This window comes from Scyliorhinus canicula, chromosome 3 (genome assembly GCF_902713615.1).
Source record: "Scyliorhinus canicula chromosome 3, sScyCan1.1, whole genome shotgun sequence".
NCBI lineage: Eukaryota > Metazoa > Chordata > Chondrichthyes > Carcharhiniformes > Scyliorhinidae > Scyliorhinus > Scyliorhinus canicula.
The window spans coordinates 241681853-241704826 of record NC_052148.1 but is presented as its reverse complement, the minus strand read 5'-3'; the positions used below and the strand labels follow the sequence as shown (position 1 = coordinate 241704826).

Here is a 22974-nt window from a genome sequence, read left to right as displayed (position 1 = left end):
AGTGAAGGTGTTTAGCAATAATGATTAAGTTAGTACACTGTTTAAAAATTCAGTTATGTCTCATTCAACAAGGTATAACTTTTTCTAGAGCTTTCAGAGTGAGACTAACAGTGCTCGAACTTCCCAGCAATTTGTAGATTTCGCATTGATTGCAGTCTGGGGCTGCCTCAACAGCGCACTCTCTGGAGAAGCTTGGAATCACTGACAGCAACTTCTGCATCTCCACCTTTAACTGCAAGTATGCAGACTCCTGACGTTGCTGTTAGTTTCAATGGAATAACGATGATGAATGCTGACGGCTGTTCTGCGATTAGCACCACAAACAGCAGGACATGAACATTTTGGGTTGATGACCTCTCATCAGATATTGCCCCAAATCATTAATGCAGGCTGGGATTTTACTGGCAGATGGCGGCCACCAGAAAGTTGGGGGTTGGGTTGGGGGGGGGGGGAACCTATCTGAATTTTACATTGATCATGCAGTTAATTGCCCTGCCCTTTCTGCCTCTCTAAGAAAGAATGTCATGTCACCAAGAATTGCCAACCAATTGAATGGTGCTCCTCGGGGCCAATCAGACAGGCCCTGGTTGAGGAGTCTTGTAATGGTCCATCGTGATAGTAGGATGATGTTGGTTCATAATCAAAGACCCCTCCCACCCAGCTTACTCACTCTTCCAACTTCTTCCATCGGGCAAGAGATACAGAAGTCTGAGAACACGCACGAACAGACTCAAAAACAGCTTCTTCCCTGTTGTTACCAGACTCTTAAACGACCCTCTTATGGACTGACCTCATCAACATAACACCCCTGTATGCTTCATCCGGTGCCAGTGCTTATGTAGTTACACTGTATACCTTGTGTTGCCCTATTATGTATTTTCTTTTATTTCCTTTTCTTTCCATGTACTTAATGATCTGTTGAGATGCTCGCAGAAAAATACTTTTCACTGTACCTCGGTACACGTGACAATAAACAAATCCAGGGGGGGGGGGGGGCTTTTTCCCCAGGGGTAATCATGAGGGGCAGGGTGTCCAAATAGTGGGCATTTCACCAGTGGCGTTGGGAGGAGGTCCCTGAGTGGCCCTTAAAGGGTCACTTAAGAACCTCAATTTGGCTTAAGGATGGGTGGGTTGTCAGCACCTACCCTGCTGCTAGTAAAATGCCAACTGTGGTGTGAAAGCGATGGGCACAACACCCCCACCCTGCCTCCCATTACGTTCCACAGGACGCTGTAAAATCCCTGTCTCTATTTCTCTCTCTACAGAGGTTGCCAGCTGTATATCTCTAGCATTTATATTTATTTTTCCATCACCGACCTCTAACCTAGTCTCCCTCATAGTTTTCCCTGTTCTCCTCTTGATTCCACACAGTTCTTTGCAAATATTTATTATGTCCAAGCAGAGTTTTCAATATATGATGGTGCTTGTTGTAAAATAGCATGTAAAACAGTTCCTTCATCATTATTTCTTTTATCTTGTTGTCTGTTATCACAACCCACTGATGGGAGTCAATTACATACAAATTGAAGTGCAGCTCATTCCCATCAGCATTCGCTCAGTGGCAGCACTCTTAAGCATTCATTACCTTGCATCAGGGAGGGTGTGTGTTCAAATACCACTCCAAAGACTTGAGCCTATCACCAAGCCTGATATTTCAGCACAGTATTGTGTGAATGCTACACTGCTAGAGGTGACTGTAGCATGGTTCTGCTCGAGCTGAGTACTATCTGTAGGTTCTGCCAGCAATATGTAAAACTGACTTGCAACCTGTAGCAGCTAGTAAACAGCTGTAACAAACCTCTTTTAAACAAAATCCCATTGTTTAAATCCTTGCCTGAATCTAGAAGCCTAGATTTTCAATTCTGACTGCCCATTGTGCCAAGAAAAATGGACAAAACCATTTATTTTGCAGAATAGAATCATTTACGGAATCGGAGGGCGGGATTTTACATCTCCCCCCCCCTCCCTCCCTCCCTCATATGTTTTGCGGAGATGTCCCGCCATTGGCTGGCGGTGGGATATTCCAGACTGTACTGCTTTCGGTGAATGTTTCCATTGTTTGCAACCTCCACCAATAGGAGCAGCTTTACAGCACCGAAGGAGACCATTTGGCTCTTAAATTGAATGCCAAAAGAAATTCAGTTTCTTAGTGAGCATGTCCTGCAAGTTTATTTCCCTCAAGTGGCCGTCCCAATTTCCTTTCGAAATCATCGACCGTTTCCACTTCCACCATCCTCGTGGGCAGCGATTTCCAGGTCATCAGCACTCGCTGTGTAAAAATGTTCCTCACATTCTCTTTGCATCTCTTGCCCACGATCTTAAATCTGTGGCCTCTCGTCCTTGTACAATCAGCTAATGGGAACAGGTTGTCATGGTCTACCTTATCTTATATATTTCATAGAATTTACAGTGCAGCCATTCAGCCCATCGAGTCTGCACCGGCTCTTTTGAAAGAGTACCCTACCCAAGCCCACAAGTCCACCCTATCCCCATGACCCAGTAACCCCACCCAACACTAAGGGCAATTTTGAACATTAAGGGCAATTTAGCATGGCCAATCCACCGAACCTGCACATCTTTGGACTGTGGGAGGAAACCAGAGCACCCGGAGGAAACCCACGCACACACGGGGAGAATATGCAGACTCCACACAGGCAGTGACCCGAGCCGGGAATCGAACCTGGGACCCTGGAGCTGTGAAGCAATTGTGCTAACCACTATGCTACCGTGCTGCCCCTTAGTCTGTCATATCCCTGTACACCTCTATCAAATATCCCCTCAATCTCCGTTGCTCCAAGGAGAACAACCCCAGCCTTTCCAGCCTCATCATATAATTTTTTTTAAAAAAACAACCTTTGGAAGCATTCTGGTAAAATTTCCTCTGCGCCCTCTCAAGGGCCTTTAGGCCTTAGGTGTGGTGAGCAGAACTGGACATAATATTCTAGTTGGGGCCCAGCCAGAAATTTATATAGGTTCAGTATAACTTAGCTGCTTTTGTATTCGGTGCCACTATTCATGAAGCTCAAGATTCCATATGCTTGGCTAACCACTCTTTCAATGTGTACCACTTTGGGTCCCTCTGTTCCTCCACACTCTTTCGAATTGTGCCATCGAGTTTATACAGTATCTTTTCATCCCTTCTACCAAAATGCATCACCTCACCCTTCTCTGTATTAAATTCTATCTGACATTTGTCTGCCCATCTCCTTGCCTACCTATGTCCTCCTGCCCGCAATTCATATCCTCCTCACTGTTTGCCATTCCTCAAGTTTCATATCATCAGCAAAATTTGAAATTTTATTCCATATTTCATGATCTAAGTTTCTTATATATGAAGCAACAACAAAAATAGTCCTAGCATTTATCCCTGGAGAACACTATGGCCTACCACCCTGCAGTCCTAAAAAATAAACCATCTGCCACAGCGCAGTGTTTCATTCCCTTAAGTTAATTTTTTAAAATCCAGGTGCACGCTGGCCTTGCTATTCCACAAGCCTCAATTTTGTTAACCAACCTTTTCTGTGGTCCCTTGTCAAACACTTCCTTAAAATCCATATAGGCATCATCCACCGCATTCCCTTCATCAACCTTCAGTGTTATTTCATCAAAAAGACAATTAGATTAGTCAAGCATGATCTGCTTTTTACAAATCTGTGCTGGGTCTCCTGAATTTACTCAAATCTTTTCAAGTTGATCTTTTTTTCCCCTGATTTAAAGATTCCAAAACTTTGCCCACCGCCGATGTTTCGCTAACTGCCAGGACTGTCCTTGCATCCTTTCTTGAATCAGGATGTCACGTTTGTCATCTCCAACCCTCTGCCGCTTTCTGGAGCCTTCCAATATCTAAGGATGATTGAAAGATTAAGGCAAGCTTTCCACTACTTCCACCCCCATGCCCTTTAGCAGCTGAAGATGATTGAGCCTGGGACACTACCCTGAGGAAGTCCTGCAGTGATTTTCCAGGACTGAGATGACTGACCTCCAACAACCACAACCATCTTCCTTTGTGCTCGGTATGAGTTAAACCAGTGGAGGGTTTCCCCCAGTACAGACTCCAGTTGAGCTAGGGCTCCTTGATGCCATACTCAATCAAACGCTGCATTGATGTCAAATGCACTCACTCTTACCTCACCTCTGGAGTTCAGCTCTTTTGTCCATACTTGAACCACGGCTATCAGGAGCTGATTAACCCGAGCGGAACACAAACTCAGCGTCAATGGGCAGGTTATTGCTGAGTAAGTGCCACTTGATAGCACTGTAGATGGCCCCTTCCATCACTTTACTGATGATTGATAGGAGACTAATTGACCAGGTTGCATTTGTCATTTTTTGTGCACAGGACATACATGGACAATTCTCCACATAGCCAGGTAGATGCCAGTGTTTTGGCTGTTCTGGAGCAGCTTGGCTAGGGGCATGACAAGTTCTGGAGAACAGGCCTTCAATACTATTGCCAGAATATTGTCAGGGCCTATTGTCTTTGCAGTGCTCAGTGCCTTCAGCCTTTCTTGATATCACATGGGGTGAATAGAATTGGCTGAAGACTGGCATTTGTGATGCTGGGGCCCTCTGGAGGAGACCGGGATGGATCATCCACTCAGCACTTCTGGCTGAGGACTGCTGCAAGTGCTTCAATCGTGGTCATTGCACAGATGTGCTGGGTTGCTCCATCATTGAGGATGGAGATATTAGTGGAGCATCTCCCTCCAGTGAGTTGGTAATTGTCCAACACCATTCACGACTGGATGTGGCAAGACTACAGAGCTTACATTCCCACAGTCCAAAGATGTGCAGGTTAGGTGGATTGGCCAGGCTAAATTGCCCTTAGTGTCCTAAAAATAAGGTTAATGGGGGTTGTTGGGTTACTGGTATAGGGTGGATACGTGGGCTTGAGTAGGGTGATCATTGCTCGGCACAACATCGAGGGCCGAAGGGCCTGTTCTGTGCTGTACTGTTCTATGTTCTATCTCATCTGTTGGTTACAAGTAACTTGTTAAGTATTCTAACTTTGTCCTGCGCCTCTAAAAGTGTATATCACCCTCTTTTTCCTGACAGGACTCACTCCACCTGATAATATCCGCTTACTATTTATTTGCTGATGGACGATGGTTGGGTTCCCTTATATAGTCAATTTATACCTACCTTCAGACATTTTTATTTTTCGTTATCTCTGAGCCGTGGCCATTTTCAGAATCACCTTGACATCTTTCCCTGTCTATAGACTATGTTCTGGTAACTTATTTAATGTCCCAGGGTTAGTCTACCATGACAGATTTTGCTCCACAGTACGACAGAGTACAGTTCTTTATTCATGATCTTCATGTCTTGCTCATCAGTCATTTCTAGATTTTCTATTTAGTTCAATCAGTGTTACTCATTTTCTCTATGACTGAGTCCCAGCTTTCCTTGTGCCACACATTGTTCAGAAGGGTCCAGTATCAGTTTGGGCTCTTATGCACCCGGCTATGCTGGGCTGAACCCCTGCAGAGCAATTTTGCTAGCATGCCCGCAAGCTTTGATAAATTTCTGCCTCCATGTCTGACTGCACTGCTGCTGCTGTTTAGTCAGTCTGATCTTTTCTTAATTCATTCATTCCCGAGATGCAGGCTTGGCCAGCATTTATTTCCCACCCCTAATCGACCTTGAGGACGTGAAAGTGGCATGCCATCTAGAGTGTTGCAATCCATGTGGTGTAGGTGCACCCACAGTACTATTAGGGGAGGAGTTCCAGGATTTTGACACAGCTACAGTGAAGGAAGGCACTGTAGTTCTGCTGTGTGACTTGGAGGGGAATTTGCAAGTGATGCTCTTCCTAAGCACCTGCGTGTCTTTGTCCTTTTAAACAGTAAAGGTCGGGAGTTTGGGAGGTGATCCAGAAGAAGCCTTGACGAGTTGCTGAAGTGCATCTTGTGGTGGGACACACTGCAGCTACAATGGTGCCGGCAGTGGAGGGAGTGAATGTTTAAGGTGGTGGGTGGGTTTACTTCTCAGGTTGGGAAGCAAGTTCCTGCCTTCCAACCAACAGTTAATTGATCAACAGTTCTGTACCCCACCCTTCTGCACTGGAATTACATCTGATCTGAGCATTAACATCTAGCTTTCCCAGGTCCTATTGTTTTGTATTTTCATCAGTTCTATACTTTACATATTAAATATGGCTATGCTACAAAAATACTTACATTGGTTGAAAAACACTTTGGGGTGTCTTGAGATTGTGAAAGGTGCTAAATAAATGCATGTTTTTCTTCTAAGGATATCAAAAGGGTTTATGCTGTGGAATGTGAATGTACCCATAAAAACTTGCATAAAAACCTGGGGTAGTGGGGAGCGGAGGGAAAATGGGACTCGCAAACTCATCAAGTCTACAGATATGCAAAACCTTGAATGCCAGAGCTAGCCATCCACGTTGTTCCACTCCCTCAAGTGTCGCACTGCTGAGCTCCTTTGAACAGCTGTGCACAACTCCCGAACTGAGCTGCCAAATTGCAGAAGTTCAGTTTTCTCCAGCAAAATTGGAAACTGTGTCAAAGTTCAATTACTTTCCTTCTACAAGCCAGCCCCTCCTTGCACCGGACAAAATATCTTCTGACCCATTTGTGGTTGGACAGTTTGTACTGGAAGCAGAACACACACACATACACACACACACACACACACACACGAGTGCCTCAGGGAGAGTGACACACAGCAGCAGCACAGACGTGTGTTGAAACTGGCAGTTTAAGGCCAGACGTAGATCTGAATGCTCAGAACGGGTCAAGGAATGTTTTGTCTGGTGTAAAGGGTGAGTTGGCTTATAGAGGAGATTAATTGAGCTCCTGAACCATTTCCAAGCCTGTGGGAGAGCACTGAACCTCCATGATTTGACAGTTCAGAACCACGTGCAATTTGAAGGAGCTGAGAAAAGAGAAACTGTTTCTACTGTCGAACGAATTGATAACAAGAGGACGCCAATTTAAGGCAATTGATCAAAGAGGGGGCACGAGGAGAAATGTTTTTGCGCAGCGAGTTAGTTGTCATGATAGGCAAGGCACTGCCTGCAAGGGTGGTGGTAGCAGATTTGATAGTAACTTTCAAAAGGTAATTGGATAAATAACTTTTAAAACATTGCAGGACTAGGGGAAAAAGTAGGGAAGTGGCACCAATTGGCTAGCACTTTCCAAAGAGCCAGCACATGCATGATGGGGTAAATGGCCTCATTCTGTGCTGTATCATTCACTGAATCCCAGAGGAATGTGTGGGTCGCTGTTCGCAGCTTGGTATTTCACTCCTGGAGGCACGGTTTTTAAAGTTTAACTGACTCCACAGCAGCACCTTCACCTGACTGAATTTGATCATGGATTCTGCCTTTGTGCTTTCAGTACATCTACTTCACCTTAGTAAAGTTAGCTCGAGGCTATGAAATTCCAAAGAGGATTTTTAAGAGATGTGTTCAGAACCATTTTGATACCTATTCTCTGCAAAAAAAATTCTTTGATAAATATATACAGGTTGCTTTGAGGGTATTAAAGAAAAAGAGGTTTGTTAAAATGTTAAATACAGGGCTCTCCAATGGCAAGTGCCAATTCAGATGGAATCTGAGGGTTACATTAACAGCAAGTGCTTTTTAATTTCCTAGAAAGTCACAGTGGATAAATGCACTGCTTCATGTCTAGTAGAGTTATACAAATTCAAGGTTCAATTGATGGCAGTGTTGAGGCAGTTAATTCTGGCCTGGCCTGCAGTCTGCCTGAACCAGTCGTGCCAGGAATCCCTCTTGTAATTGCAATCCAGTGATACCCACTGGATTGGTTCGATGGCAATCTAGATGAGGATAGTACCTGATACAAAAGCCAAATACTACAGCTGCCGGAAATCTGAACTAAAAACAGTAAAACGCTGCAAATACTCAGCAGGTCTGGCAACATCTGTGGAGAGAGAAACCGAGTTAACGTTTCAGGTCAGTGGCCTTCCAGTTTTGGTGAAAGGTCACTGACCTGAAACATTAACTCTGTTTCTCTCTCCACAGATGCTGCCTGATCCACTGAGTATATCCAGCATTTTTCTGTTTTGAGAACAGGACCTGGTTCGGCTGCAAGGTTCAGTACTGTCGAATAACTTGCCCGTTGTTACATGACTCGAAGGTCTGTAAACAAAAGAAATGTTGGTTAACAGGCAGCACTGTTTAGGCCTGGACATGGATTACACATTGTGAAAGAGCAGTAATGATCCAGTCAATTGCTGACTCACAACCATTTATGGAGGGCTCTTCTGTTCCTTCACCTGAGCCTCAGCAGGAGGTGTTAAACTAATTTCTCCAGGAAAGCCATCAGTAATGCAGTGTTACTGCTGCCACCAACTTATCACAGGGGTATATTCCTCCTGCCCAAATATTTGCTGTAAATCCATTCTGTTGAATCCTTCCCTATTTCCCCACTACTTTCCTGATAACAAAGATGTTGGGGTACAATTTATTGGGTTCTTACTGCTCTCCAGTACTTCACCTGCAGCCTACTCTTCATGTAGGAGCCAAGCTGAACCCAGTTGTATGCTTAGCTAATGTCCACACGTCGGCACACTTCCAGTGAATACCTGTGACTACCTGCTGGGATCAGATATAGGTGACCTAGGGCAGCACGGTGGCGCAATGTTAGCACTGCTGCCTCACGGCACTGAGGATCCGGGTTCGACCCTGGCCCCGGTCACTGTCCGTGTGGGACGGACATTCTCCCTGTGTTTGCATGGATGTGCAGGGTAGGTGGATTGCCTCCTAAACTGCCCCCTTAATTGGAAACAAATAATTCGGTACTCTACAAAATGATACAGGCAACCTGGCTAATTTCCCTGCCTTTAATCCAGAGAATACCGAGACTAACTGCAGTACATCCATCTCCAGCTAAGCTCAGCTGGTGGAACACATGCCTCAGATTTCCAACCTGGGGCCGCATCACAGGTGCATTTAGCCACCAAGCTGTCGGAGAAGCCTAGAACCATAGAATTCCTACAGTGCAGAAGGAGGCCATTCAGCCCATTGAGCTTGCATCTCCCCTCTGATAGACCACCCTACCTAGGCCCACTCCTTGCCTTCTCCCTGTAACCCCACCTCCATAACCCCAACTAGCCTGCACATCTTTGGACTGTAGGAAGAACAAGAGCTCGCAGAGGAAACCCACGCAGACACAGGGAGAATGTGTAAACTCCACACAGACAGTCAGCCAAGGGCAGGAATTGAATTGGCGTCTCTGGCGCAGTGAGGAAACAATGCTAACCACTGTGAAGGATTGGTTATCTGAGGGTTAATCTGAGGGTTATAGGAAATGTTATATTGTAGGGATCCCCTACGTATTAAATGAAAAAATGAACATTTTACATGAACAAATTGGCTTTTATATCGCATAGTTATGGAGTGCATGCTGATTGAAGTGATAAAGAGGGGAGAGAATAAACTCAATGGCTATAAACTGTGGGAGGAAGTTTCTCAGTAGACATTGAGATAGATCTTGCTTTTGTCCGACTGCACAATTGGTGATACCAAATCGGCAGCCCATTTACTTCATTAGAAATAAAAATTGGCGTTCGATCCCGGTCCTGGGTCATTGTCCGTGTGGAGTTTGCACATTCACCCCGTGTCTGCTTAGGTCTCACCACCACAAACAAAAGATGTGGAGGTTAGGTGGATTGGCTGCGCTAAATTACCCCTTAAGTGGAAAGAAAAATGAATTGGGTACTCTAAATTTATTAATTTAAAATAATTGGGATAGATGACAAACAAACTCCCACCTGTTTTACACAGTCATACATTGATTCAAGATCAACCCCCATTAAATGTTTAAAAACTGGAGTTTGGTTTAGGGAGCATTAGATGTGCTGGTTATACACTGGGGAAAACACTTTGAGCAAAGTAGCTGCAGCACCTTACTTTGTTGATTGAAATGGCAAACTATATTGAGAAGAGGATTTTCTGCGCATCCGGAATTATACAGGGCTGAGCCATGCAAAATAAAATCCCATTCCTGAGAATTTCAGGTTAATCCTTTTCAATAACACTGAACAACCGTCAGCAACATCTTCAGTGAGTTTGAGTTGTGTAGCTTCAAGCTAGACAGCTTCAGGAAATAAGCTAACACCACAACAAAAGATGCAACAACAAAGGGACGGCAAACAATCGAGCTTCCAGCGAGATCCATCCAGCGCTACCATTCACTGGATAAGTTACAAACTGGACTGAATACCATTAGGTAGAAACCAGGATTTCTAGCATTTACCCCTACCTTTGTGTGTCATGGTTTCCGGAACTTTCTTGTATTCACTTGGCTGCATGGGTGTAATATTGTTCCATTTCCTACTATCTTGTCCCTCACCAACCGGCAGTGGAATTTAAATCCAACTGTTGGTTAGCAACTTCACACTGCTGACAATGATCTGAATTTTGACTACTCTTTGCCCAAGTTTAAGTCCGAGTCAGTGACTGGGTTCCGAGTGAGTGAAAATCTGTCTCTCCCAAGCCATGACATTTACCTCCGATGATCCTGCTGCCAGGTTCAGCTGCTGCTGCTGCAACTGCAGATTTATGAGCTGCTGTGCCAGAACGTAGTTCCCTCTCTTACTGGCCCATGAATTGAACGGCCAAATACACCACTGACCTAGCAGAGTTGGGCAAAGGGACTCCTTGTGTGCCAGCTCTGGCACACCAACTACAGAGGTAAAGGATAAAGCAAGTATCAAGGAGCACAGAAGATGAGGAGGGCCTTTGGAACACCCTAGTTCATCCATCAGAAGTTTCTAGCCTCCTCAAAATAGTATCCGATTGACTCCCATGTTATTCCACAATTCTCAGCTCCGTCATTCTTTTTCGGAGTCCATTCCAATTGTTGATCTCTTGGAGTAAAGGTGAGATAACCGATATCCACCCTCCAGTTACTATTTGCTAACCTGAACTTGTGGCGCCTTGTTCTGGCCTCGCAATGTAATACAAATTAATTTTCTTAAATCTGCCTTTTACAAATTATTTAAAATTTTATCTCCTTTTATAATATCACCTCTCCGTTTTCTTTCTAGGCTGGAAAGCACAATTCTTAAGTCAGCCTCCAATGCTAGAGTCAGTCTTCTGACTCTTCTTTGCAGTATCTCCAATGCTTGGATATATCCCTTGGGTCTTGGGAGGCCCAAATTGACACTGCTGTGTGGTTTGACCAGAGCATTGTGCACTTAAGATCATGACTCTATGATTCTACAGTGGTTAACCTTTCTTTAAACAACACATTGCTTACATTCTTCCAAAACATGAATCTGTGCTATTCAGTAACTAGTGTGGGATATGGCGACAGAAGAGGTGGACATGTGCAATGTAGGAGGGAAGAGAGTGAAGGGTTTTTAGTGGATCGCACGCACAATGTTCCTAGAAGGGATGAGTGAGCAATACACTAAAGGCTGTGAAGATATTAGATGTTAAAATATGATTCCATCTTATGATTCTATAACTTCATCTATTCAAGTTGAAGCAAAATGCTTAATTAAAAACATTCGCAAAAAGGTCACACATTTCAAGCGTAATGCAACTCACTGAGCAGCCGACTTTGGCAAATTGTGCGGGGCAATAACAACCTTCCTCACATTTAAAATTTCTTATTTTCACCAACAGATACCATAAAATCTGGTGTGAACACTGTAGGGTTGCATTGGCACCTGTGTGCGAATGGTAAGTCGAGCAACTGCAATGAGATAGCAGAAGGCACGGGGCTGAGTTTTGTCAGAAAAAAAACAACTGAGTTTTAAAAAGGTCGCCATGTGTCGATAATATGTTGTGGGTGGGCTCAGCAAGTTGAGGGCCGGACCTCTGTAGAAAGGAAATCCCACCCCCGAGCTTCCGGCCAATCTGAGGCCAGTACCGAGCGCTGTTGGGACTGCAACGAGGCGCTGGGAAGAACTGGGATGTTAGAGACAGCTAAATTGGGCCTTTCGGGCAGGGAGGGATTGGGCACACTAGGGAGGATGGTGGGAGTGATGGGTTTTGGTAGCTAAGTGGGGAGGCACATGGGAAGGAGGTAAGGTCTTAAGAGATGATTCCCCCCCCCCCCCTCAAATGATGTAACCCCTCCTTCCTTCCCACCTTTTCTTTCCTTTTTAAATTTAGAGTACCCAATTCATTTTTCCAATTAAAGGGCAATTTAGCGTGTTCAATCCACCTACCCTGCACATCTTTGGGTTGTGGGGATGAAACCCACGCAAACACGGGGAGAATGTGCAAACTCCACACGGACAGTGACCCAGAGCTGGGATCGAACCTGGGACCTCGGCGCCGTGAGGCAGCAGTGCTAACCACTGTGCCACCGTGCATACGCCCCCCCCGTCCCAGCTATTCACCAACTTGGTGAGAAAGACAGCCTTCCCACATTCATACACCTTCTGCTGCCCAGCGTGATATGGCATTAATTGGTCACTTAAGGGCTTCAATAGACCAAATGGCAGGCAGGTTAACAGGTTCCTTACCCACCCCATCTATTATGGGAATGGAGTCAGGGATGGTTGGAAAGCCCTGTCAAAAACACACCTGGGGGGGGGGGGGGGGGGGGGGGTGGGGAAATGTGCGAGAGGAGGGAGGAGAAGGAAAGAGTTGTAAAATCCCACCCCTGAGGACAAAGACAGGATTATGGCTCAAACACCAGCCACCAATCTTTCCTGCAACAGATGCCAATATACAGTGGAAAATTTGTGCATAAATATTTAATGAAAGTTGCAAAGTGCTCATTGCATGCAGCAGACAAATAACTTCATATCCCTAACACACAAAGTTCTACAATTCTCAACATTTTATAAAAACTCTAAGTGTGAAATGAACTTCAGCAATACAACAATTTTTATGGTATTTATTTACAAGCTCACAAATCTAGGCTCCAGAAGACTGAGCACACGTCGCATGTCAGTTAACATCTTACTTTAGGACACTTCTGATTTGCACAGCCCTGTGGCAAAACTTGCCTTCCTGTGCATAGGCTTGCCTTATCATCAACTCAAACTGGGCAGAAATGTTGTCGGAAGGGATGTTAAAGCCCCGGCAACTGTAGCATTAGAACCTACCACAATGCAGTTCAAAATCAAACCATCAGTACATGCAATCCCTCAAGCGACGGGCATTGCTTTGGTGGTTGGTGCCAGAAGCTATAGCAACATTCAAGAGTAAGATTGGAGAAATGCAGTTGGGTAAATACAGTTAGAGGCAATTCCTCAAGTGGAGGGTAAGTGGCAATCAGGCTGATTGGGTCAAATGGCTTGCTTCCTTGTTGTAACCTTTCGGCGCATAGATAGTCTGAAACATGGAAAATCTGCAAATAAATTTTTAATGAACTCTGCAAAGTGGCTCCAATATTTAAAATGTGTAGTTCTCTCCTCTTTTGCATTACAGTGCAGACATTTCAGCAGAGCAGATTAAACTGCTGAGGAAATGGGAATGGGCATGACATTCTAGGAAAAGTACTGAATTCATTGAGAGGGACACCACTCACTCTTACGATCACAGGCGGACTCTTCAAACAACAGGATAACAAGTCAGTGGGGAGTGTTAGGTCACAGCTGTAAGGCACCAACAAAGTGGAGAGCAAGTCACCAAAAGATACCCACTCAAAATGCTGGAGGGTTGGTCAGTGTTCATGAAAAATTGCAGCTTTTACACACCCTTTGAAAATGTTCTTACACAGAGCCAAGGAAGCTTGAGAGGAATGCACAGGCCTATGGATATGCAATGTGTATAAAATGAAGGCCGAAGAGTCCAATGTATTGAGCTACCTCTCTGCACATATTCCTTGTTGAAGCTGCACTGCCTGCCATTTGGATAGGTTTCCAGCCCAAAGAAGAAATGGGCTTGAGACCCTCTGTTTGCATGTGCTTGTTTCAGGAGTCTCACCTGGAGGCTGGATGCCCCGAAGAAGCTTGTGCCAGGGTAACCAAACCTATTGCAACCAAAGCTGCAGTCCTTAAAGGGTCATCAACACCAAGTAGAACCATAGAACCAAATAATTGCTGCAGAGCAGAAAGAGGCCATTTGCCCCTTCGAGTCTGCACCAACCCTCTGAAAGAGCACCCTACCTAGGCCCCCTCCCTGCCCTATCCCTGTAACCCTACCAAACCTGCATTCCCTTGGACACTAAGGGACAATTTAGCACAGACAATCCACCTAATCTGTACATCTTTGGACTGTGGGAGGAAACCGGAGCACCCAGAGGAAACCCACGCAGACATGGGGAGAACGTGCAAACTCCACACAGACAGTCACCCAAGGCCGGTACTGAACCAGGGTCTCTGGTGCTGTGAGGCAGCAGGGCTAACCACTGTGCCACCGTGCTGCCCCAATTGTTTGTCAAACAACGCTTGCCTGAACAGGAGTGTGAGGAGCAACATATAATAATCTTTATAAGTGTCACAAGTAGGCTTACATTAACACTGCAATGAGGTTACTGTGAAAAGCCCCTAGTCGCCTGTTTGGGTACACTGAGGGAGAATACAGAATGTCCAAATTACCTTACAGCACATCTTTCAGGACTTGTTCGAGAAAACCGGAGCGCCCAGAGGAAACCCACGCAGACACAGGGAGAATGTGCAGACTCCGCACAGATGGTGACCCAAGCCGGGAATCGAAGCTGGGTTCCTGGCGCTGTGAAGCAACAGTGCTAACCACTGTGTTACCGTGCTGCCCATATTAACATTAACATAGCACTCTGATCATCAGGGGTCCACAGCAGCCGCAAGGAATATTTGAGATGATTTATTTGCATGAGGACATGCAGCTGTTATTCGTAGCTCACCGCTGTGATTTATATGAAATCTGAGGCCCAACGTTCGAGCCTATCCATTCTGGCATAGGTATTGATCTGCGCACCCAGTTCATGGCAGTCCAATTTCACCTCCCAGCGTTTAAATACAGTAACATCTGCTTCTCAAGTTTTTTTCACAGAAGGATGACACAATAAATAATGTGGATTAGAGGTTTTGATTTGGATTCATTATGGAATACAATGGCTGCCCATCCCAATCCACCACTCATTTTGCTAAATATATTTGTAACACCAGGTTAAAGTCCAACTGATTTGTTTGAGCAGTGCTCCGAAAGCTAGTGATTCGAAACAAACCTGTTGGACTTTAACTTGGTGTTGTAAGACTTCTTACTGTGCCCACCCCAGTCCAACGGCGGCATCTCCACATCATAAATATACTTGGAGTGATGTCGGTAGAAACCGGGTGATGGGCAGTTAAAATCAAGGTCCTGCTCTCTTCCCAAAATCCAATTTTAACTTGTGGAAATGGGATGGACACCAATTAAATACGCAAATCAGGTTTCAATGACATAATTGAGACCTGGCTATTTAACTGGAGATATTCGTGAGGAAGGCGGTGTTAAGTTCCTGCGAGGCCAGCCAATCAGGAAGGGAAACCAGAATGCTTCTCTGGGCTCGAAGGCAGGCTTGGTGCAAAGGCCCAGCTTCCCCATCCCCACCCTCCCAAACTGTCCTACCCGGCTGCCTGGAATTGTTCTTCTTATCATCTGCAAGCCAGAGGGTGACTAGAGTGGGAGTGTACAGGTGCAGCTCAGGAGCTCAAGCCTACAAGGCCTCTGCCACTCAGTTTGGGTGGGGCACCCCGTGCCTCAGCCCTCTCCCAACTGATCCCCAACCCCCCTCCACCCTGAATAAAAATAGAGGCTTAAGCATAGCAGACGGTTCAAATTCAGCAATGAGGCTTCAAATAATCTCTTCCTCCAAATGTTCTCTTTTTTTCCTTAAAGGCACTGGCTGCTATTGAAGCAAGATTCCCAAGAGGCCAGTATACCTCACACAACTGGGGAGGCAGTGGCATAGTGGTATTGTTGCTGGGCTAGTAATCCAGAAACCCAGGATAATAATCCGGGGACCCAGGTTTGAATCCCACCACGGCAGGTGATGGAATTAAAATTCAATAAAATATCTAATGGTGACCATTAAACCATTGTCGACTGTTGTAAAAACCCATCTGGTTCACTCCTTTAGGGAAAGAAATCCTTGCGTGGTCTGGCTTACATGTGACCCCAGGCCCACAGCACTGTGGTTAACTCTTAAATGCCCCCTGAAATGACCTAGCAACCCACTCAGTTGTATTTAACCGCTCCCAAAAAGGAATGAAACTGGACGGACCACCCGGCATTGAACCAGGCACCCGAAATGACAACGACAAACCCAGCCCTGCCGACCCTGCAAAGCCCACCTTACTAACATCTGGGGACTTGCGCCAAAGTTGGGAGAGCTGTCTCACAGACCAGTCAAGCAACAGCCTGATATAGTCATACTTAGTAGACAATGTCCCAGACACCACTATCACCATTCCTGGGTATGTCCTGTCTCACCGGCAGGACAGACCGGGCACACTGGTATACAGTCAGGAGGGTGTGCTAAAAACTTCAAAGATTATAAAAGGTGTGTACAATGACAGACATATTTCACAGTCAAACGTGCCTCAAAGTCATACATGGTGGGTTGAAACTAAGACTTGAGCAATAATATACGTTGATACTTCAGAGCATTATTGAAGTGCTGCCGTGCCCTTTGGCTGAGATATGGAATGAAGGCCTTAATTGCCTGGCTCAGTGGTTGAGTTGGTTGGTAAAGGTGCGTAGGTGATGTTTTGGTGGCTTCAATCAAAATCAAATTTTTTAAATAACTCAAAATAAAGCCACAACATTTAAAAAAAAATGTTTTTTACAGTACCCAATTAATTTTTTCCAATTAAGGGGCAATTTAGCGTGGCCAATCCACCTAACCTGCCATCTTTGGGTTGTGGGCGCGAAACCCGCGCAGACACGGGGAGAATGTGCAAACTCCACACAGACAGTGTCCTCCCCATTCCAATGTGACTGCCATATTTTCACAGGGTTAATTTTATTTTATTCAGTAAGTACCAGAGCCAGGATCGAACCTGGGACCTCGGCGCCACCGTGCTGCCCTAATCTAAAATCAAATTAACTGGTTAAACAATATCTGAATGTTGTTTCATCTTGCTGTGTCCGTGACGACTGCCATGTCAGCATACTTTTATAAGCGATAAGCCTTACTACATAAGAGCAAGTCCTCTAAAAAAGGCTTCGCATTTCAACTATCTATACATTCTGAAAGTCTGACTAAAGCCTTCTTCTCTTTGTGATGCACTTGTGGGGTTGGATTGGATGAAGTCATTATTTAACACCCCCACCAGACAATTTATTGCATTGCTTCAAAATTTCCAAAAACGAGGCTGATCCATTTAGAATGCATGCACCCAGAAACTCCTCAAATGTTTCTGTGATGAAGTTATAATGGTACTTACTGAATAAAATAAAATTAACCCTGTGAAAATATGGCAGTCACATTGGAATGGGGAGGAGAAAAGGGGATTATATCCTGTGCATGTGAATGCAAGGCTCTGCTTAAGAGAACAAATCAAACTAGATTCATTGTACAGGTCAATGCAATGACTCCCAAGTCAAAAAGCTTCTGTTGATCTCGTATTATGGGATTAGTCCTGCAGAAAAACGACGATGACAGAGACCAATGTTAGCTACTGTGCGTTCTGACCTTGACTGCAGTTATATATATATTGTTCAATTCTGCACAATTTTATTCTGCTGTTTATATCTCCACATAGCGATAATGTTAGGCTTGAATCTCACTTAATCAGACAGACAAAGGCTGTATATAGTTTTATTTGGGTTTTGTCTTGTTTAGATTCTGATTCAAGACGGTTTGTAGGTTAATTCCAAATTAACAGCTAAATCCACATATGGTATACTGCACAGGACATTGGGCCTCTGAACTGTGTGGAAGACTTCTACATAGTGAGCTCAGATATACCACCAGTAAGAGACTCAAAGGGTCATGAGCCACAGTAAGTCAGGCACAGAGATGACAACCAGTCATCCTGGATTTTAAATTATATGGTTTTCAATTGAAAAAGATTAACTAATGCTCAGATTTTAAAGACACCTGTACAACTGCTGGTTTAGAGCTTGTTCCGCTTGGACATGCATCACATGAAGGTGACTTGGCTGGAAACAAGTCAGGAGTACCTAAAATCTTGTGATGAACCTTCCTATTTTGTCTATGGAAATCACGTCTATCTAGCAGAGATAATAGAAGGCCAGAGAGGTACAAACAATAATTCACATTTACATCGCATTCTTAACAAAGAAAAAACAGTGCTTCACAGTCATGTAAAGGGGAAAGATGGACGCTGAACCAAAGAAAGGTATTAGTAGAGGAGTGACCAAAACCTTGGTCAAAGAGCTATGTTTTAAGCAAAGTGTTAAACAAGAAGGCAGTCCTAAAATGGATAGGGTTAGAGAGAGGATTCCAGAGAGTCGTGCTAAGGTAGATGAAGGCCTGGCAATCAATAGTGAGGCAAAAGAATCCAGAGATGCACATTTTTTCCAAAGGTCAGAGAGTGAGTGGCTGCAGCAGTGGATGAGGTTACAGAATGACAGAATTGTTACAGCACAGAATAAGGCCATTTGAAGCATTGTGCCTGTGCCGGCTCACCAAACCAGCAATACACCTAGTGCCTTCTCTTTGTAACCCCTGCACATCAGCATGTAAATGACAACGGAGGAAGGAGGGCTATAGAGAGTTGCACTGCCAGTTGGAAATGCGAGTGGCTGCACAGAGGGAAGGGGCTGCATAGAACGACGGAAGGCTGCAAAGCAGGAAAAGGTGCTCCAAATGGAGGAGAGTGGGACGGCACAGGGAGAGAGTAGCTGCAGAGGAGAGGGGGTTGCAAGAATAAAAAGGAGAGCTACGGGGGGGGGGGGGGGGGGGGGTAATTACTGCACAAAGGGAGAGGAGGTCTTCAAAAGGGAAGATGTGATTGCAAAGGAGAAATGGGGATCTGTAAGGGGGGGTACATTGAGCTGCACAAAGGGAGATGCGAGGGGCTGAAAAGGAGGATAGGGGGAAGCAAGGGGAAAGAGTGGAGCTACAAAGCCAGAAAGGGGGACTGAAAAGAGGAGCAGCAAAGGGGAAAAAGGCGGTGACGGAGAGGGAGCAGTTTTAAACTTATCAAAGGAATAGTCAGCTAACTGGGATACAGAAAACCTGTAGTCACTGAGGCAATGAATTCCTTGTAAACGAAGGTGGGGTTTCTCGCTTAAGATTGCATTAGTTCAGGAGCTGCTATATGGGGAAAAATGTAGCGGATGCTATTGTAATCAACAGTGTGTTAATTGGATAATTTAATACTGAAAGTTTTATTTCATGAGAAAGGTTTGCATTTCTGTGTTATCACATCTCAAAGTGTTTCATATACTGTGAATTACTTGAGATGCAGTGACAAACATGCAACCATTTTGCATATACAAAGATCCCCAAAAAATAATGACCGACTTGTATTTTCATAGTGTTTTGTATCACCTGAGGACATCCCAAAGTGTTTTACAGCCAATGAAATACTCTGGGGGTGTAGTCACTGTTAGTAAAGAAGGAAATGTAATGAGATAAATAATCAATTCATTCAGAAGAGTCTAGCACTCAGAGGGGGCTAACCTAAAATTTAAAAGTAGATCTTTCAGGAATGAGGTGGTAGAAGCTTGTTGCCCTCTTCTGCAAATATTAATTGATGCTTGATCAATATCAATGCTGGATCAATTGTTAGATTTAAATTTCAGATTGAAATCTTAGACGCAGTAAAAGGTAGGAAACTGATTAAAATTTTCCAGTTTTGTGCATATTTTATGGAAACAGATGAGCTGTGATCTCACCAGTCCACAGATGCATGTTTAAGGTGGTGGCTTTTTGTGTGTGGAAGTGCGCGTCAGTCATTTTTCTTTGAAAACCTTTCATTGCTAATTTACGCCTGTAACTTTGTGCTCATTTAAATACTGTGGTGTTTAGGAAATTAATGCTTTCTGTGTGTGTTGTGGCTATAAGTTTAATGGAAAGGTGATGATCATTGAGGATATTGATGAATTCGTCTAATTCTGCTTGTGCATGTCCAAATACCCCATACGTCATCAGAAATACTGAGAGCAATGTTACTTCCTGACTGGAGCTATTAAAGGAATTGGTGAGAATGAAAATGTATCCCTTGAAAAAAATCTCAAGAGCAGCCCTCAAAACAAAATATTTTGACCCCCGGAGCACATTCTTCATTTGCAGATAATATTCCAATTCTCTCGAGTGCCTCGATTGAACCCGCCTCCACCACACTACACTCTCTGGCAGTGCATTCGCTGCATGAAAACATTTCTCCTGATGTGTCCATTGCTTCTTTCGCCATTTACTTTAAATCCATGTCCTGTCACTCTCGATCCTTCCAAAAGTGGGAACGTTTTTTCCCCAGCTACTCTGTGCATACCCCTCAAGATGTTTGAATCCTTCCATCAGATCCCCTCTTAACCGTCTCAAGAAGTGGAGAGAGTAGATCCCATGAAGAGATTCAACTGAAGGATGCTCATTTTAAATCTAAGGCCCTAGAGGCGATTACATTAGTGAGGATAGGGGATAATAGTTGAGCATTTGCAGGGGGATGTTGGTGTGAAGTCTCAGGCAAGCGACCACTTGGAAGTGATGACTGTAGAAAAGTTTACATTTATTCTCCTTACAATTTACACCTCCTACTCCCAGCCCACATATTTATGTCCAGGAGTCCAAGGAAAAGGGGGGTATCCCTGGCCCCCTCATCTGGGTAAATCGTACTCCAGTGAGGCCACTGGGTCTCTGGGGTTGCAGATCCCTGGGAACTCCTGTAGGGTTATAACAGTCGGTTATGAGGGTTTCAGGTCAGCTGTAGTTTATGTCAAGTGGAGAATGGGAGGCTGGTTTAGACAGCATTAGGGTAGCCTGACTGGGGGCAATAAAGAAATTCATGGGGTTTTCAGCAGCAGGTGGGCTGATACAAGATTGGAAGCAAATAAAGCTGGAGATGGAAGTAAACAGTCTTTCTGGTGGAGCAGATATGGTCAGAAGCACAGCACAGCATTAAATAAGACACTAAGATTGTGAACAGTCTTGGAATGTAGGATTTGCTGGCTAGACCAGCATTTATTGCCCATCCCTAAATTCCCTTGAGGAGGTGGTGGTGAGCTGCCTTCCTGAACTGCTGCAATCCATGTGGTGTAGGCACACGCACAGTTACAGAGGCATTTCAAGGATTTTGACCTAGCGACAGTGAAGGAACATTGATGTTATTCCAAGTCAGGATGGTGAGTGGCTTGAAGGGGAATGTTAAGTTGGTGATGTCTGCTGCCTTGTGTCCTTCTAGATGGTGGTGTCCGTGGGTTTGAGAGGTGCTGTGTAAGGAGGTTTGGTGAATTCCTGAAGTACATCTGAATCCCTCTAATCAGGTTTTCACCCTTGCAATAGTACCAAAAAAGCTCTCAAAGTCAGCAATGACAACATATGTGACTGTATCAAAGGTACCTCATCCTTCTCAACCTATCTGCAGCCTTTGACACGGTGTCAATATCATCCTCCTCCAATGCTCCTCCGTTATCTAGCTTGGTGGGACTGCTCTCACCTGGTTTCATTATCTTATCTACCGTGGTCAGAATAGCAATTCCAATTACGAAACATCTTAAATTTGAAATTCTCATTCCGGTTTTCAAATCTCTCCAAAACCTTGTCCTTCCTATCTCTAATCTCCTCCAGCCCTCAACCCTCAGAGATAGCAACGCTCATCTAATTCTGGCCTATTGCACACCCACAATTTAATCATTCCACAATTGATGGCTATGGCTTCAGTTCCCTCAGTCCCAAGCTCTGGAATTCTCTCCCTACACATCTCTGCCTCTCCAACTCCCTTTCCACCTTTAAGACACTTCATTAAGTCTATCTCATTGACCAAGCTTTTGGCCATCTGATAGAACATAGAACAGTACAGCACAGAACAGGCCCTTCGGCCCTCAATGTTGTGCCGAGCCATGATCACCTCACCATGATATAATCTCCTTATGTGACTTGATAACATATTTGTGTTATAATGCATCAGTGAATTTCCTTAGAACATGTTAAAGGTGCTATACAACTTGATGCCGAGGCTGGGAGCCCCAGGCAGCTCGTCAACGAGAGCAGAGGTTTTGGGGAGGGGGGGGGGTTAGATTAGAGCAGGAGTTAGGTGATAGGATGGTGTTGCTGGGGGGGAGGGGGGGGGGGGGGGGGGGGAGTTGTTCTGCTGACGGGGATGGAAACTGGGCATGGTAACAGTGAGGAGGTCACGGGTGGAGCCGGCCAGGAGGCGGGCCAGAAGAAGCGCGACACATGGCTGTGGGGGCTGGCCGAGGAAAGGGGTTGGCTGATCGGCAAAGGGGGGGGGGGCAAGTGCCCCCCAACCAGGCTGATCACCTGGAATGTTAGAGGGTTAAACGGGCCAGAGAAGAGGGCCCGTGTGTTTGCGCATCTGCGGACATAGTCTTGTTGCAGGAGACACACCTGAAAGTGGCAGACCAGGTTAGGTTAAAGAAGGGCTGGGTCAGTCAGGTCTTTCATTCTGGGCTTGATTCTAAGACGAGGGGGGTTGCGATCCTGATTAATAAAAGGGTACAATTTGAGGCGGAGGACACAGTCGTGAATGGGGGTGGCAGGTTTGTTATGGTGAGGGGTAAGCTCGAAGGGGTGAGAGTAGTCCTGGTCAGTGTGTATGCCCCTAATTGAGACAATGTGGATTTTATTAGGAGGATGCTAGGGAAGATCCCTGACTTGGACTCGCTTAAGTTGATCATGGGCGGGAACTTTAATACAGTCCTGAACCCGAGCCTGGACCGGTCATGCCCAAGAACGGGCAGGTTGCCAGCGATGGCAAAGGAACTGAGAGGGTTCACGGAGCAACTGGGGGGAGCAGATCCGTGGAGATTTAGCCGGCCGACGGCGAGGGATTCTCGTATTACTCCCACATCCACAAGGTGTATTCCCGAATTGACTACTTTGTGGTGAGTAGGGACCTGCTGGCCGGAATGGTGGGGGCAGAATATTCGGCAATTGCCATATCGGACCATGCTCTGCACTGGGTAGA

The 22974-nt window shown here is 45.1% G+C and overlaps 1 protein-coding gene and 1 long non-coding RNA gene across 3 annotated transcripts in view; both read right to left on the bottom strand.

Moving 5' to 3' along the window:
- Positions 1–22974, bottom strand: part of maml3 (mastermind-like transcriptional coactivator 3) — a 631458-nt gene that overhangs the window by 489836 nt on the left and 118648 nt on the right. The gene's annotated exons all lie outside the window — the stretch shown is intronic.
- The window catches only part of LOC119963403, a 104881-nt gene that overhangs the window by 75557 nt on the left and 6350 nt on the right, over positions 1–22974 (bottom strand). The window lies entirely within an intron of this gene.